Source organism: Leucoraja erinacea, chromosome 33, assembly GCF_028641065.1.
Source record: "Leucoraja erinacea ecotype New England chromosome 33, Leri_hhj_1, whole genome shotgun sequence".
NCBI classification, from domain to species: domain Eukaryota; kingdom Metazoa; phylum Chordata; class Chondrichthyes; order Rajiformes; family Rajidae; genus Leucoraja; species Leucoraja erinaceus.
Window position 1 is genome coordinate 6961157 of NC_073409.1, and position 13799 is coordinate 6974955.

Sequence of the window (13799 nt, forward strand, 5' to 3'; positions counted from 1 at the left end):
TGGAGACTTTGCGCCCCACCCAAGGTTTCCGTGCGGTTCCTGGAGGTTTTTGTCAGTCTCCCTATCTGCTTCCACTACCTGCAACCTCCGGCAACCACCTGCAACCTCCGGGAACCATATACACATATACACCATATACACAGTTTGGCCACAAGATCAGCTCAGAGGTTAGGTGATGTTTTGGGTCAAGCTGAGGAGTTGAGTATTGGCATTGAGTAATTCATGGGTTTTCGGAGCAATATTAGGCCATTCGGCCCATCAAGTCTACTCCGCCATTCAATCATGGCTGATCTATCTTTCCCTCTCAACCCCATTCTCCTGCCTTCTCCCTATAACCCCTGACACCCGTACTAATCAAGAACCTATCAATCTCAACCTTAAAAATATCCATTGACTTGGCCTCCACAGCCTTGTGTAGCAATGAATTCCACAGATTCACCAACAGCTGACTAAAGAAATTCCTCCTCATCTTTCGAAAGGTACGTCCTTTAATTCTGAGGCTGTGGCCTCTGGTCCTAGACTCTCCCACTAGTGGAAACATCTTCTCCGCAGCCACTCTATCCAGGCCCATTGGGGAGAGAATGAGAATGAGAAAATATGAACAAATTATTCCAAAATCTCCCAAAATCTGAACTCTATTTTAGGATAAGTGTGTTCTTGTAAACAATGAGTGACACCAGGCCTGTGCAAGGGAGCATAAACCATTTGGAACTGGTGTTATATATTTCCTCACTATCCATTAAAATGCCTTCAACTGCAGAAATGTAGCAGAGTTTTGTACTCCGGCAACCAAATGCATTATGGAGATCACTGCGACTGTGAATTCCCCCCTCATTATAAAGTATGCGTTTCACATAACCATTCCAAAGTCTGTGAGCAATCTGCTGTATGTGTATTTTAAGAGTGCTGTCTAATTTGAATTGCTAAAAGTAGTATTGTGAAGAAGTCAGCCTAATCAATTAGCAGTCCGTTAAACCACCATTAGTAAAGTTGTAGATGAACACAAAAAGCTGGAGTAAAGGGCCTGTCCCACTTGGGTGTAATTTGCGCATCATGCTGGTGGCGCGCGAAGATTTTGTGAATCCAAAAATCCTGGGGCGCCGCGCGCGACCGTGCATCACTGCCTACGCCACCACGCGCCATGCGCGCACAATGCACACCATGCACGCTTCGTGCGTCGTGACGCGGAAATGATGCCGCGTAAATGACGCCCAAGCGGGACAGGCCCTTAACAGCGGGTCAGACAACATCTCTGGAGAAAAGGCATAGGTGACGTTTCGGGTCGAGACCCTTCTTCAGTCCAGCCTTTTGTGCCTATCTTCGGTTTAAACCAGCATCCGCAGTTCCTTCCTGCACATTAGTGAAATTGTGTTTATCGTGTCTAGTCATTTTCTATATATTCTTCGGGTGTTGTTTAATTTATAGCTGTCACTCCTGGCTGACACAGATGTAGGTAGACTCCTCTCCGGCTTCTCTGTTTCCATGGATAAACCACCGAAAGAACATTTCAACAAAATTGTGAAATTCCAGTTTCCCCACAGTAATGTCCTCCAGAGTGGGGCTGGTGCCCGCGATCAAGAATGATCTGTCAGCGCGCTTTCAAACTTGGAAAGTGTTTCGATCAGAGATGCCAACAGAAATGACAACACCAATTTCTCATGACACATTTCAATATGCAGATATGGAGCATCACGTCGAGGGTTGTTGCAAAGGCCCCAGCAAGCAGCTCGAAAGCTGTCACTGATTTGAGACGTTGATTGGACAAGTTACATTGTTTTATGTGTCCGTGAATGACTGGGTTTAAAATCTTCCTTGCTTTTGAATAATGCCTCTTAATACAAAAAATTCAGCTGCATTGCATTCACACTCGGCAGATCGTATGAGAACCGCCAGTTGCTTGTACAATTGCAGCCTGCTAAATCCATGACTATTTCATGCTATGCAACCCCCAGTTAAAATCAGAGCTCAGCCCTTATCGTCTGCTTAGAATTCTATATTTGACAAATCTTCTCAACACTAGGTTTACTGAGTAAATTAGACAACCCACCGTCCCGTGTCACTGTAATGTTTTCATAAAGCGAAGAATAATATTTTTGCCATTTCACACAGATTAGTGAAGCAGTTCCCTTGTCTACCTTCAGGAACGACATGTAAATGATGTAAAGGCGCCTACCTTGTGTTAGAGGGGAATTATATCATACTGTACTCGTTTGTTATCGGTGGAGCTCAAGGTTAAGGGACGAGAGCGATCATTTTGCCTGACAGCGAGGTTGCATTTTGGCAGTGGACGGCACACACGTGCCCGGGCTGTCAAACAGTTTACCCATGGAAATCAATGGGGAACTGTTACATGCCATATTGGTTTGCTTTAAGCATGCATCTTCTCAGTAACTGGAGGCAGGCTTCATGGCCATCCATTCTACTGAATGCAGGCCGCCCCCATTAGCAACAGGGTTCCCAACCCGAAACGTCGCCTATCCATGTTCTCCAGAGATGCTGCCTGACCCGCTGAGTTAACCCAGCAGTTGGGTGGTTTTTTGAGTAAACCAGCATCTGCAGTTCCTTGTGCCAACAACAGGGCTGTGTGCGTATCCTGAATTGTTCGCAAGATAGAAATGTTTAAAGAGATACAGTTTAGTTTAAGGAACACAAAATAAGTTGGAGAAACTCAGCGGGTGCAGCAGCATCCATGGAGCGAAGGAAATAGGCAACGTTTCGTCCCGAAACGTTGCCTATTTCCTTCGCTCCATAGATGCTGCTGCACACGCTGAGTTTCTCCAGCTTTTTTGTGTACCTTCGATTTTCCAGCATCTGCAGTTCCTTCTTAAACAGTTTAGTTTAGTTTAGTTTACATATACAGCATAGGAACAGGCCCTTCAGTCCATCGAGTCCGTGCCGACAAATGGTCACCCCTACACACTAGGGACAATGTACAATTTTTACCGAAGCCAATTAACCTACAAACTTGTACGTTTCTGGAGTGTGGGAGGATACCGGAGCACCTGGAGAAAACCAATGTGGTCGCGGGGAGAATGTTCAAACTCTAAATGTATGGCACCCATAGTCAGGATCGAACCCGGGTCTCTGGCACTGTAAGGTGTCATTGTACCACTGCGTCACTGTGCCAACTCAGCAATATATAGGCCACCTAGCAATATGTTTCAATATATACATAGGCCTACATGTTCATCGCGTTGTAAAACCAGGGCACTTAACTAAAACATTCAGTTATCACCGTGAACAGTTCTCACCCAGCAGAGGATGTCCACAGCTGGCAAATTCCAGGATTCGAGGACTGAGCCGTGGGGCCTTGGACTTTATTCCTTGCAGCGCAGGAGGCTGAGGGAGTGATCTTATTAAAGCGTCTCAAATCATGAGGGTAGTAGAGAGGGAGAAGGCACAGCATCTTTTCCCCAGAGTGGAGGAATCATGAACCAGAGGACATAGGTTTAAGGTGAGAGGGGAAAGATTTAATAGGAATCTGAGGGGCAAAATGTTTACTTGGGTATACTGAACAAGCTGCTGGAGGAGGTGGTTGAGGTAGGTAGTATAACAGCATTGGAAAGACATTAGGTCGGCACGGTGGCGCAGCGGTAGAGTTGCTGCCTTACAGCGCCAGAGACCAGGATTCGACCTGACTACAGGTGCTGTCTGTATGGAGTTTGTATGCTTTCCCTGTGTCCGCATGGATTTTCTCTAGATGCTCCAGCCTCCTCCCACATTCCAAAGATATGCAGGTTTGTAGGTTAATTGGCTTCTGTAAATTGTCCCTGGCTGATCACTGGTTGGCACGGACTCGCTGGGCCAAAGACCCTGTTTCCACGCTGTATCTCTAAACTAAGCAAAAGTAAGTTTGTGAGTTTGGGAAATATCTTTGGGCGGTGGCCTAAAATAACCCAACAGCATTGGGTAATGTATTGGTAAACACACAGTGTAAACCCATCGAGGTTGGCATTGAACAATGTAGCAATAAAAGAGACTTTGATTTCCTGGAAGAGCTGGAAAAAGCGCATTACTTTCGGAGAAAGGTTGAGAGAGTGCAGCAACACATTTTTTGTTTCCAGGATTTAAAAAAAATCTAAAACTCAAGGGCATAGCTATATGTTACGACACGATACGATACAATAGAACTTCATTTATCTCAGGAGGGAAATTGATCTACCAACATTCATAATTCCTATTGGGGGGGGGGGAGTCAGTCTACCCCACGACAGAAGGGGGAGGAGTTGTACAGTTTGATAGCCACAGGGGAAGAAGGATCTTGGTGGAACCAGGCTGTTGCTGGTTACTCCTACTATGTCATGGAGGGTGTGAGCTGCATTGACAAAGATGCTCCTCCCCTCCAAGCCCACCTCCCATGAAGGTGAGAAGGGTGTTTTAATAAGCAGAGGGTGGTATGTGCCTTGAATGTGCTGCCGCGGGCGGTAGTGGAGGAAGATAAAATAAAAGCGTTTAAGAGACTTTTGGATAGGCACATGGATATGCAGGGAATGGAGCGATATGGATTGTGGATGAGTTGTTCTTGGCATCGTGTTCGACCAAGACATAGTGGGCCAAAGGGCCTGTTCTTGTGCTGTACTATTCGATGCTCCAAGAGATAAATGACAGAGAATGACTCCAGGGACAGGGTGCTTGTTGTGGAACAGTGCTAGAGGGTCTTTTGCATCCTCTATATAGGAGTATAGAAGCAGGGAGGTTCTACTGTAGTTGTACAGGGTCTTGGTGAGACCACACCTGGAGTATTGCGTACAGTTTTGGTCTCCTAATCTGAGGAAAGACATTCTTGCCATAGAGGGAGTGCAGAGACGGTTCACCACACTGATTCCTGGGATGTCAGTACTTTCATATGAAGAAAGACTGGATAAACTCAGCTTGTACTCGCTAGAATTTAGAAGATTGAGGGGGGATCTTATAGAAACTTACAAAATTCTAAAGGGGTTGGACAGGCTAGATGCAGGAAGATTGTTCCCGATGTTGGGGAAGTCCAGAACAAGGGGTCACAGTTTAAGGATAAGGGGGAAATCTTTTTGGACGGAGATGAGAAAAACATTTTTCACACAGAGAGTGGGGAATCTCTGGAATTCTCTGCCACAGAAGGTAGTTGAGGCCAGTTCATTGGCTAAATTTAAGAGAGAGTTAGATGTGGCCCTTGTGGCTAAAGGGATCAGGGGGTATGGAGAGAAGGCAGGTACAGGATACTGAGTTGGATGATCAGCCATGATCATATTGAATGGCGGTGCAGGCTCGAAGGGCCGAATGGCCTACTCCTGCACCTATTTTCTATGTTTCTATGTTTCTATCCAGCGAATAGAGACGAGCGTCTCTGTGAGTGCGCCTCTTTGAAAAGAGGGGAATCTGCGACACTGACCCATCCTGGGACAACCGGGGCCAGGGATGCCCGCTCCAGTAACTGGGGCTGGACTTGATTCAAAGCCGAGCCCATTGCAGACTGAGCTTCCGCTGACACAGGGACGTTTAGCGTGACACTGTGGACAATATCAAAGATGACCGTGACATCCAAACCTTCAATACAATAAAAGTGCCTGTAAATTCAGCATTATAGCTCAGGCACAGTGGATGAGACATCAGGGAATAGCCTTCATTCATGCAATCGTAAGGCATCTTGTAGAAGGCAAATTAAAGTCATTGAAAAGATAAATTAAAATTCTATCTTAATTCTCAATTATACTTAACTATAGCTTAATAGTTTTGCACATATTAAAGCATGATGTTGATTTTGAGGTTCTAAACATGTTCTTCTCTCTCTCCCTCACCCTCTCTCCCTTTTCCTCTCTTTCTTCATCTCCCTCTCTCCCTCTCTCCTTCTCTCCCCCTGTCTCCCCCTCTCCCTCCCTACATTCCTCCATTTCCCTCCCCTTCCTCCTTTCCCTCTCCCCTCTGCCACTCATTCCCCTTCCTCTCTTTCTCTCTCTCCCCCTACCCCTCTCTCTATCCCCCACACTCTCTCCCCCCCTCCTGTCCTCCACTCTTCCCCTCTCCATTTTCAATGTGTAACAGAGTGCTCAGCTACTGAAGCAAAGCTCCACTGACAGGACAGCATTCTGTTGAAGCTCCACAACACTCCAACAGTGAGGCATCCTCATCGAGTGATTATTCCTGGGCAGATCTCCACTCACCTCCTGGAACGGTGAGTAAATGACACCTGTAATTCTGCAATTATGATCCTGTAAGTACTTTCTGCTGATAAAATAATACAACTGTACTGAGAAATAACCGCTCAATAACCACCCACCACATTGTGACAATTATTTTCCGTGAATAACTCCACAGACATCAAAGGTATGGATTTTCTGAGGTGGTACAAGTAGTGGCGGAAATTAAAATGTTCTAAGTCCGTTATCCAAGGGATATAAACTATACTTCCATGGTCAATAAAAGGAAAATCTGTAAAATCCTGGCAGGAATTTCTACTGTGTAAAAAAAATGTCCAGTCTTCAGAAAAAGATCGTTTCAATACACATTGATTTGGTGTAAAAGGCAGAGAGTGATTTTCTGTGGGAGGGAAATATGGTCTTACGCCCATTTCAATGACAGTTCTTTGGTGCTTATTGTCGGAAAGATTCAACCTTGCGCAAATCCCCCGCATCAAGAGGGAGATTGCAACTTGTAGCCGGAAGCGTGGTTTGTGTAAGGACAACAGGGATACTGGTGCGGAAGACAGTCAGCATTGACTGAGAGCATTCAGTCAAGCCCCTTGTCTTTATGTAACGTTTCATTTACCGGACCACCAACCACCGACCACCAGCGATTTTCCGGCACCCTTGGTCCCAGAGCCTTGCCAGATTATCCATTTTGCTGGACCAACGGAGGTCACATAATAACAGTAATAATAGCACAACGTATCTCTGACCCACTAATTATACCTCTCCCGTGTCTCTAAAGCAGTCCTGGACTGCTAGAAAATTATGTAAAACATGTATTAAATGTGAATTAAATACGCTTGACAATTATCCCCTGAGATAGATAGATTATTGATAAGTAATAGTCTCACGATCAGCTGTGATTGAATTGCAGAATTGACTCGATGGGCCGAATGGCCTCATTTTTGCTCTGCTAACGTATGAACTATGACCTTACGACACCATGACTGTCGAATCCACAGCTGGGGTTAAATGTTAGCAAACTAAGATAAGACTTGCACAAAACCAAGGGATCGATGAAAACAGAAGTAAACAAATAAGTCTATGGGGACGGTGGGATACGGCCCGAATGGATGCGCGCCACACGCAGCGCCATCTGTGGCCGCCCAGGGAATATCAAGTGCGCTCTAGTAATTTGGTCCGGATTTAAGGAGGTGCCAAACCATCAGTTGCCGGAAAATCGGTGGTGAGCCTGAAATTGTATTTTTATTTACCTCACAACGAAAACATCAGAACTAGAGAGATACCTTCAGCTCTTTGAAAATCCAAGCCTGCACTGCAGGTGATGTGAACATAATAATAATAATAATAATCTTATTTATATAGCACATTTTCAGTCAACTTGCATTGACCCCAAAGTGCTTCACATAATTACATTACATTACACACAGGCAAAGGTGGGTGAAGTGTCTTGCCCCAAGCACACAGCGACAGTATGCACTCCAAGCGGGATTCGAACCGGCTACTTTCCGGTCGCCAGCCGAACACTTAGCCCATTGTGCCATCTGTCATCCCCAACATATTGGTATTCACTTGCCCTGATTGCCCTGCACTGAGTAACAACTCTGGCACTGGCTCAGGTCACTTAAATCAGCAGCCCAGGACATTTTATGACTGTTTTTACTTGTATTTTTAATGTTGCTGTTTTTACCTGCACTTTTTTAAACTATTCGTACTGTTTTATCAGGAACTGGATTGTTTTGTTGTATCGTTTTGATGCTTCGGTATTCCCAGGGAAACGTCTTCTCATTTTGCACTGTACATATGTTGCTTTGCAAGATGACAATAAAGGATGATAATGATCACTTCAGGTAGAGCCAACCACAACCATGGAGGGCCAAAACAAATTTTAAATGAATATTAAATGAATAGGGTGGCACAACTTTGGAGTTGCTGCCTTACAGCACCAGAGACCCAGGTTCGATCCTGACTAAGGGTGCTGTCTGTACGGAGTTTGTACGTTCTCCCCGTAACCGCATGGGTTTCCTCCAGGTGCTCCGGTTTCCTCCCACACTTCAAAAGACGAACAGGTTTGTAGGTTAATTGGCTTCTGTAAATTGGAAATTGTCCCTAGTGTGTAGCATAGTGCTAGTGTACGGGGTGATCGCTGCTCGGCGCGGACTCGGTGGGCCGAGAGGCCTGCTCCTGCATTGTATCTGGCTATTTTAGACTGGGTATTGAGTAATGAGGAAGGGTTAGTTAGTAGTCTTGTTGTGCGTGGCCCCTTGGGCAAGAGTGACCATAATATGGTTGAGTTCTTCATTAGGATGGAGAGTGACATTGTTAATTCAGAAACAATGGTTTTGAACTTAAAGAAAGGTAACTTTGAGAGTATGAGACGTGAATTGGCCAAGATTGACTGGCAATTAATTCTAAAAGGGTCGACGGTGGATATGCAATGGAAGGCATTTAAAGACTGCATGGATGAACTACAAAAATTGTTCATCCCAGTTTGGCAAAAGAATAAATCAGGGAAGGTAGTGCATCCATGGATAACAAGGGAAATCAGGGATAGTATCAAAGCAAAGGATGATGCGTATAAACTAGCCAGAAAAAGCAGCATACCGGAGGACTGGGAGAAATTCATAGACCAGCAGAGGGGGACGAAGGGCTTAATTAGAAAAGGAAAAATGGATTATGAAAGAAAACTGGCAGTGAACATAAAATCTGACTGCAAAAGTTTTTATAGATATGTGAAAAGAAAGAGATTAGTTAAAACAAATGTAGGTCCCTTGCAGTCAGAAACAGGTGAGTTGATCATGGGGAACCAGGATATGGCGGACCAATTGAATAACTACTTTGGTTCCGTCTTCACTAAGGAAGACATAAATGATCTGCCGGAAATAGCAGGGGCCCGCGGGTCAAAGGAGGTGGAGGAATTGAGTGAAATCCAGGTTAGTCGGGAAGTGGTGTTGGGTAAATTGAATGGATTAAAGGCCGATAAATCCCCAGGGCCAGATAGGCTGCATCCCAGAGTACTTAAGGAAGTAGCTCCAGAAATAGTGGATGCATTAGTAATAATCTTTCAAAACTCCTTAGATTCTGGAGTAGTTCCAGAGGATTGGCGGGTAGCAAACGTAACCCCACTTTTTAAGAAGGGAGGGAGAGAGAAAACGGGGAATTACAGACCAGTTAGCCTAACATCGGTAGTGGGGAAACTGCTAGAGTCAGTTATTAAAGATGGGATAGCAGCACATTTAGAAAGTGGTGAAATCATTGGACAAAGTCAGCATGGATTTACGAAAGGTAAATCATGTCTGACGAATCTTATAGAATTTTTCGAGGATGTAACTAGTAGCGTGGATAGGGGAGAACCAGTGGATGTGGTGTATCTGGACTTCCAGAAGGCTTTCGACAAGGTCCCACATAAGAGATTAGTATACAAACTTAAAGCACATGGCATTGGGGGTTCAGTATTGATGTGGATAGAGAACTGGCTGGCAAACAGGAAGCAAAGAGTAGGAGTAAACGGGTCCTTTTCACAATGGCAGGCAGTGACTAGTGGGGTACCGCAAGGCTCAGTACTGGGACCCCAGCTATTTACAATATATATTAATGATCTGGATGAGGGAATTGAAGGCAATATCTCCAAGTTTGCGGATGACACTAAGCTGGGGGGCAGTGTTAGGTGTGAGGAGGATGCTAGGAGACTGCAAGGTGACTTGGATAGGCTGGGTGAGTGGGCAAATGTTTGGCAGATGCAGTTTAATGTGGATAAATGTGAGGTTATCCATTTTGGTGGCAAAAACGGGAAAGCAGATTATTATCTAAACGGTGGCCGATTGGGAAAGGGGGAGATGCAGCGAGACCTGGGTGTCATGGTACACCAGTCATTGAAGGTAGGCATGCAGGTGCAGCAGGCAGTAAAGAAAGCGAATGGCATGTTGGCTTTCATAGCAAGAGGATTTGAGTATAGGAGCATGGAGGTTCTACTGCAGTTGTATAGGGTCTTGGTGAGACCACACCTGGAGTATTGCGTGCAGTTTTGGTCTCCAAATCTGAGGAAGGACATTATTGCCATAGAGGGAGTGCAGAGAAGGTTCACCAGACTGATTCCTGGGATGTCAGGACTGTCTTATGAAGAAAGACTGGATAGACTTGGTTTATACTCTCTAGAGTTTAGGAGATTGAGAGGGGATCTTATAGAAACTTACAAAATTCTTAAGGGGTTGGACAGGCTAGATGCAGGAAGATTGTTTCCGATGTTGGGGAAGTCCAGGACAAGGGGTCACAGCTTAAGGATAAGGGGGAAATCCTTTAAAACCGAGATGAGGAGAACTTTTTTCACACAGAGAGTGGTGAATCTCTGGAACTCTCTGCCACAGAGGGTAGTTGAGGCCAGTTCATTGGCTATATTTAAGAGGGAGTTAGATGTGGCCCTTGTGGCCAAGGGGATCAGAGGGGGTGGAGAAAAGGCAGGTACGGGATACTGAGTTGGATGATCAGCCATGATCATATTAAATGGCGGTGCAGGCTCGAAGGGCCGAATGGCCTACTCCTGCACCTAATTTCTATGTTTCTATGTTTCTATGTATCGCTGAAGTCTAAAGTCTAAAATTCCAATTGACTGGTGTATACTAACAATCCAAGTTTTATTTTTGTTCTGTGGAAAGTCATAAATATATTTGTATTGTGCACTAATATCGTGGAAGTAGGACAGAATGCTGACGAATAGGCAAATTTTAATCTCGCAAATGATGGCCAAGAAATTAATGGAGTGAAATAGAACATAAGAATAAACTATCAATAAAAACAGATTGTAGTTCTTTAAATATGTACAAGTAGTGAATGTGAGCCCTCTTAGGCAGTGAGCTGGTTGGGGCACATGGGTACATTTGAACTAGCTCTGCCAACAAACTCCATGAAGAAACCTACACTCCCAGTTACACCACCTGTCAAAGTTGGCACGGTTTGTTGACTGTCCCTGACATTCAGGAGTAATTTTTTAAAAACATTGAAAATTAAATAATTGAAAAGTATTGTTTGTGAATAAACAGGAAAGTAGTGATGTCCTTGTGGCTTTGTGATTCCCGTTCAGAGAGAGGGGCTCATTGTCAGACGTTGCTTGGGGGCCAAACATCAGCCCAGGGGGTTTCTGCAACTTTTGCTCAACTGCTGGAGTCCTTGCGGAGCTGGGGAGTTGGCGGACAGGGACGAAGGAGACAGCAGTGCGACATGGATGAGTTAAGTAAAAAGGGAAAAGAAGGTAGGCAAAAGTGCTGGAGAAACTGAGGGAGAGCTGAGAAGGGGAGGGGACAGCAAGGGCTAATGCAAATTGGAGGTCAAAGTCCAAGCCGCTGGGGTGCAGAACATGGACGATGGAACAGAATGTGAAGAAATTTGTTGAGCGTTCGGCGACATGGGCCTGCACTCGCTGGAGTTTAGAGTGATGAGGGGGGACCTCATTGAAACCTACCGAATAGTGAAAGGCCTGGATAGAGTGGATGTGGAGAAGCTAAGGACCAGAGGGCACAGCCTCAGAATAAAAGGGCGTACCTTTAGAACGGAGATAAGGAGGAATTTCTTCAGTCAGGCTGGTGAATCTGTGGAATTTATTGCCATAGAAGGCTGCGGAGGCCAAGTCAATGGATATTTTTAAGGTGGAGATTGATAGATTCTTGATTAGTACAGGTGTCAGGGGTTATGAGGAGACGGCAGGAGAATGAGGTTGAGCGGGAAAGATATCTCATCCACGATTGAATGGTGGAGTAGACTCGATGTGGACTTGATGGGCCGAGTGGCCCAAATCCTGCTCCTATAACTTATGAATTTATGAAACTTGAGGTTGTATACCTGATTAAGAATAGCACAAGCGCAGAATAGTTTTTTTATTGGTGAAGGCGTATGGGGAATGAATGGTGCACTCTGTAAGTAAAGAGGCAAATTAAACCTGCAATTCACTGGTGGACCCAATACGTGTTTAGTTTGTGAGCATCAGACGGCAGTGTTGCCTCAACAAGGGGATGTGTCGGAAGGAACTGCAGATGCACGTTTACAGCGAAGATAGACACAAAGTGCTGGAGTAACTCAGCGGGACAGGCGGCATCTCCACAGAGAAAGGAATGGGTGATGTTTCGGGGCGAGGCCTTTCTTGAGTCTCAGGGGATGTGGCGATGCAGTTGAAAGAAGCTGGAGTCGGGGGTTGTTGTGAAGATCAGAGTTTTGTTGAGTGGAAGGGAGTGCAGTTGGGGATTCTAGGCTGAGGAGTGAGTTAGGATCAGCTGGTTGGGCTCCAATGATGGGGGCTACTGAGGGACATTACAAGAATGGAACAAAATGGGAGTGAGGACTGAGTGGAATTGTTAAAGAGAACCTACATACAGGTGAATATGTACACTGTATCCACATCCAGAGCCCCGTCGGGCCAGATCCTTCACTCAGAGGGCTGAAGGGCCTGTTTCCTTCGCTGTATCCCTAAACTTAAAAAAACCCTAAAATAAACAAACTCAAATATTTAGTCTCTCTCGGACAGACAGCTCTGTCATTCCAAGAGTTGGCCTGGTGAATTTCCTCTGGACTGCCTCCATCGTTATTATATCTTTTTTAGGTAAGGGGACCAAAACTTTAAGCAGTATTCCAGATCCTTGGATCTTGCATCCAAGGGATACAGAAGTTGATGCTTTGTGGAAACTACCAGGTACATGTTGAGCATCTCCAGCAGAATATGAATTGTACACCATGTAAAGTCACTGCATATGACTGTAAATAATAATAATAATAATAATAATAATAAAAAATACTTTATTGATCCCCTCAGGGAAATTCAGATGTCCAGAAGCCCCCAACCAATAAACCCACACATTCAAAACGAACGCAGACAGATAATGCATAAAATACCATGCTGACACTACCTGAGAGCAATAAATACTTAAAAAGACCAATAAATACTTAAAACGACCAATAATTAAAATTTTAAAAATGCAAAAATACATCCATGCAGAGGTGGGTGATGCACACAGGCGGACATGATTGATTTTCATTACATTTCCTTGTACAGAAGGAAAGAAACTGTGTTGGAAGTGTGCTAAGGTTGTTAGGTCTTTGTGTGATTATGTAGGACTTGAATCACAGACACCTGGAGTATTGTTGCTGTCGAGGAAAGTGTTTAGTTGCCTTAGAAGGAATGTCACGAAGGTGAACCAACTGGAGGACGTTAGCCCATTGAGAACAGTTTTATAGATTAAACCATATACACAAGGGTTCTCACCATTTCTGACACGAACCCTTTTAATTCCAGATTTATTTCAATACTTAAATTTAAATTCACCACCTGTTAGAGTGGGATACGCGATGGCACAGCGGTAGAGTTGCAGCCTTACAGCGCCTACAGCACCAGAGACCAGGGTTCAATCCCGACTACAGGTGCCGCCTGCATGGAGTTTGTACGTTCTCCCCGTGACCGCGTGGGTTTTCTCCGAGATCTTCGGTTTCCTCCCACGCTCCAAAGGCGTGCAGGTTTGTAGGTAAACATTTTCCCGAGTGTGTGCAGGGTAGCGTCATTGTGCGGGAATCGCTGGTCGGTGTGGACTCGGTGGGCCGAAGGGCCTGTGTCCGCTCTCTATCTCTAAACTAAAAAATAATAAACTAAACAAACCCAAATGTTTGTTCTCTCTGGGACCGACAACTCTCTCGCTCCAG

General features: G+C 45.0%; 1 protein-coding gene across 3 annotated transcripts in view; it reads left to right on the forward strand.

The window, feature by feature from the left end:
- The window catches only part of sema6dl (sema domain, transmembrane domain (TM), and cytoplasmic domain, (semaphorin) 6D, like), a 270119-nt gene that overhangs the window by 175949 nt on the left and 80371 nt on the right, over nucleotides 1-13799 (forward strand). For all 3 annotated transcript variants that reach the window (XM_055661130.1, XM_055661131.1, XM_055661132.1), the window contains one exon: nucleotides 6019-6148. The gene's annotated coding sequence lies outside the window, so the exon portion shown is untranslated. The remainder of the gene's footprint in view (nucleotides 1-6018; nucleotides 6149-13799) is intronic.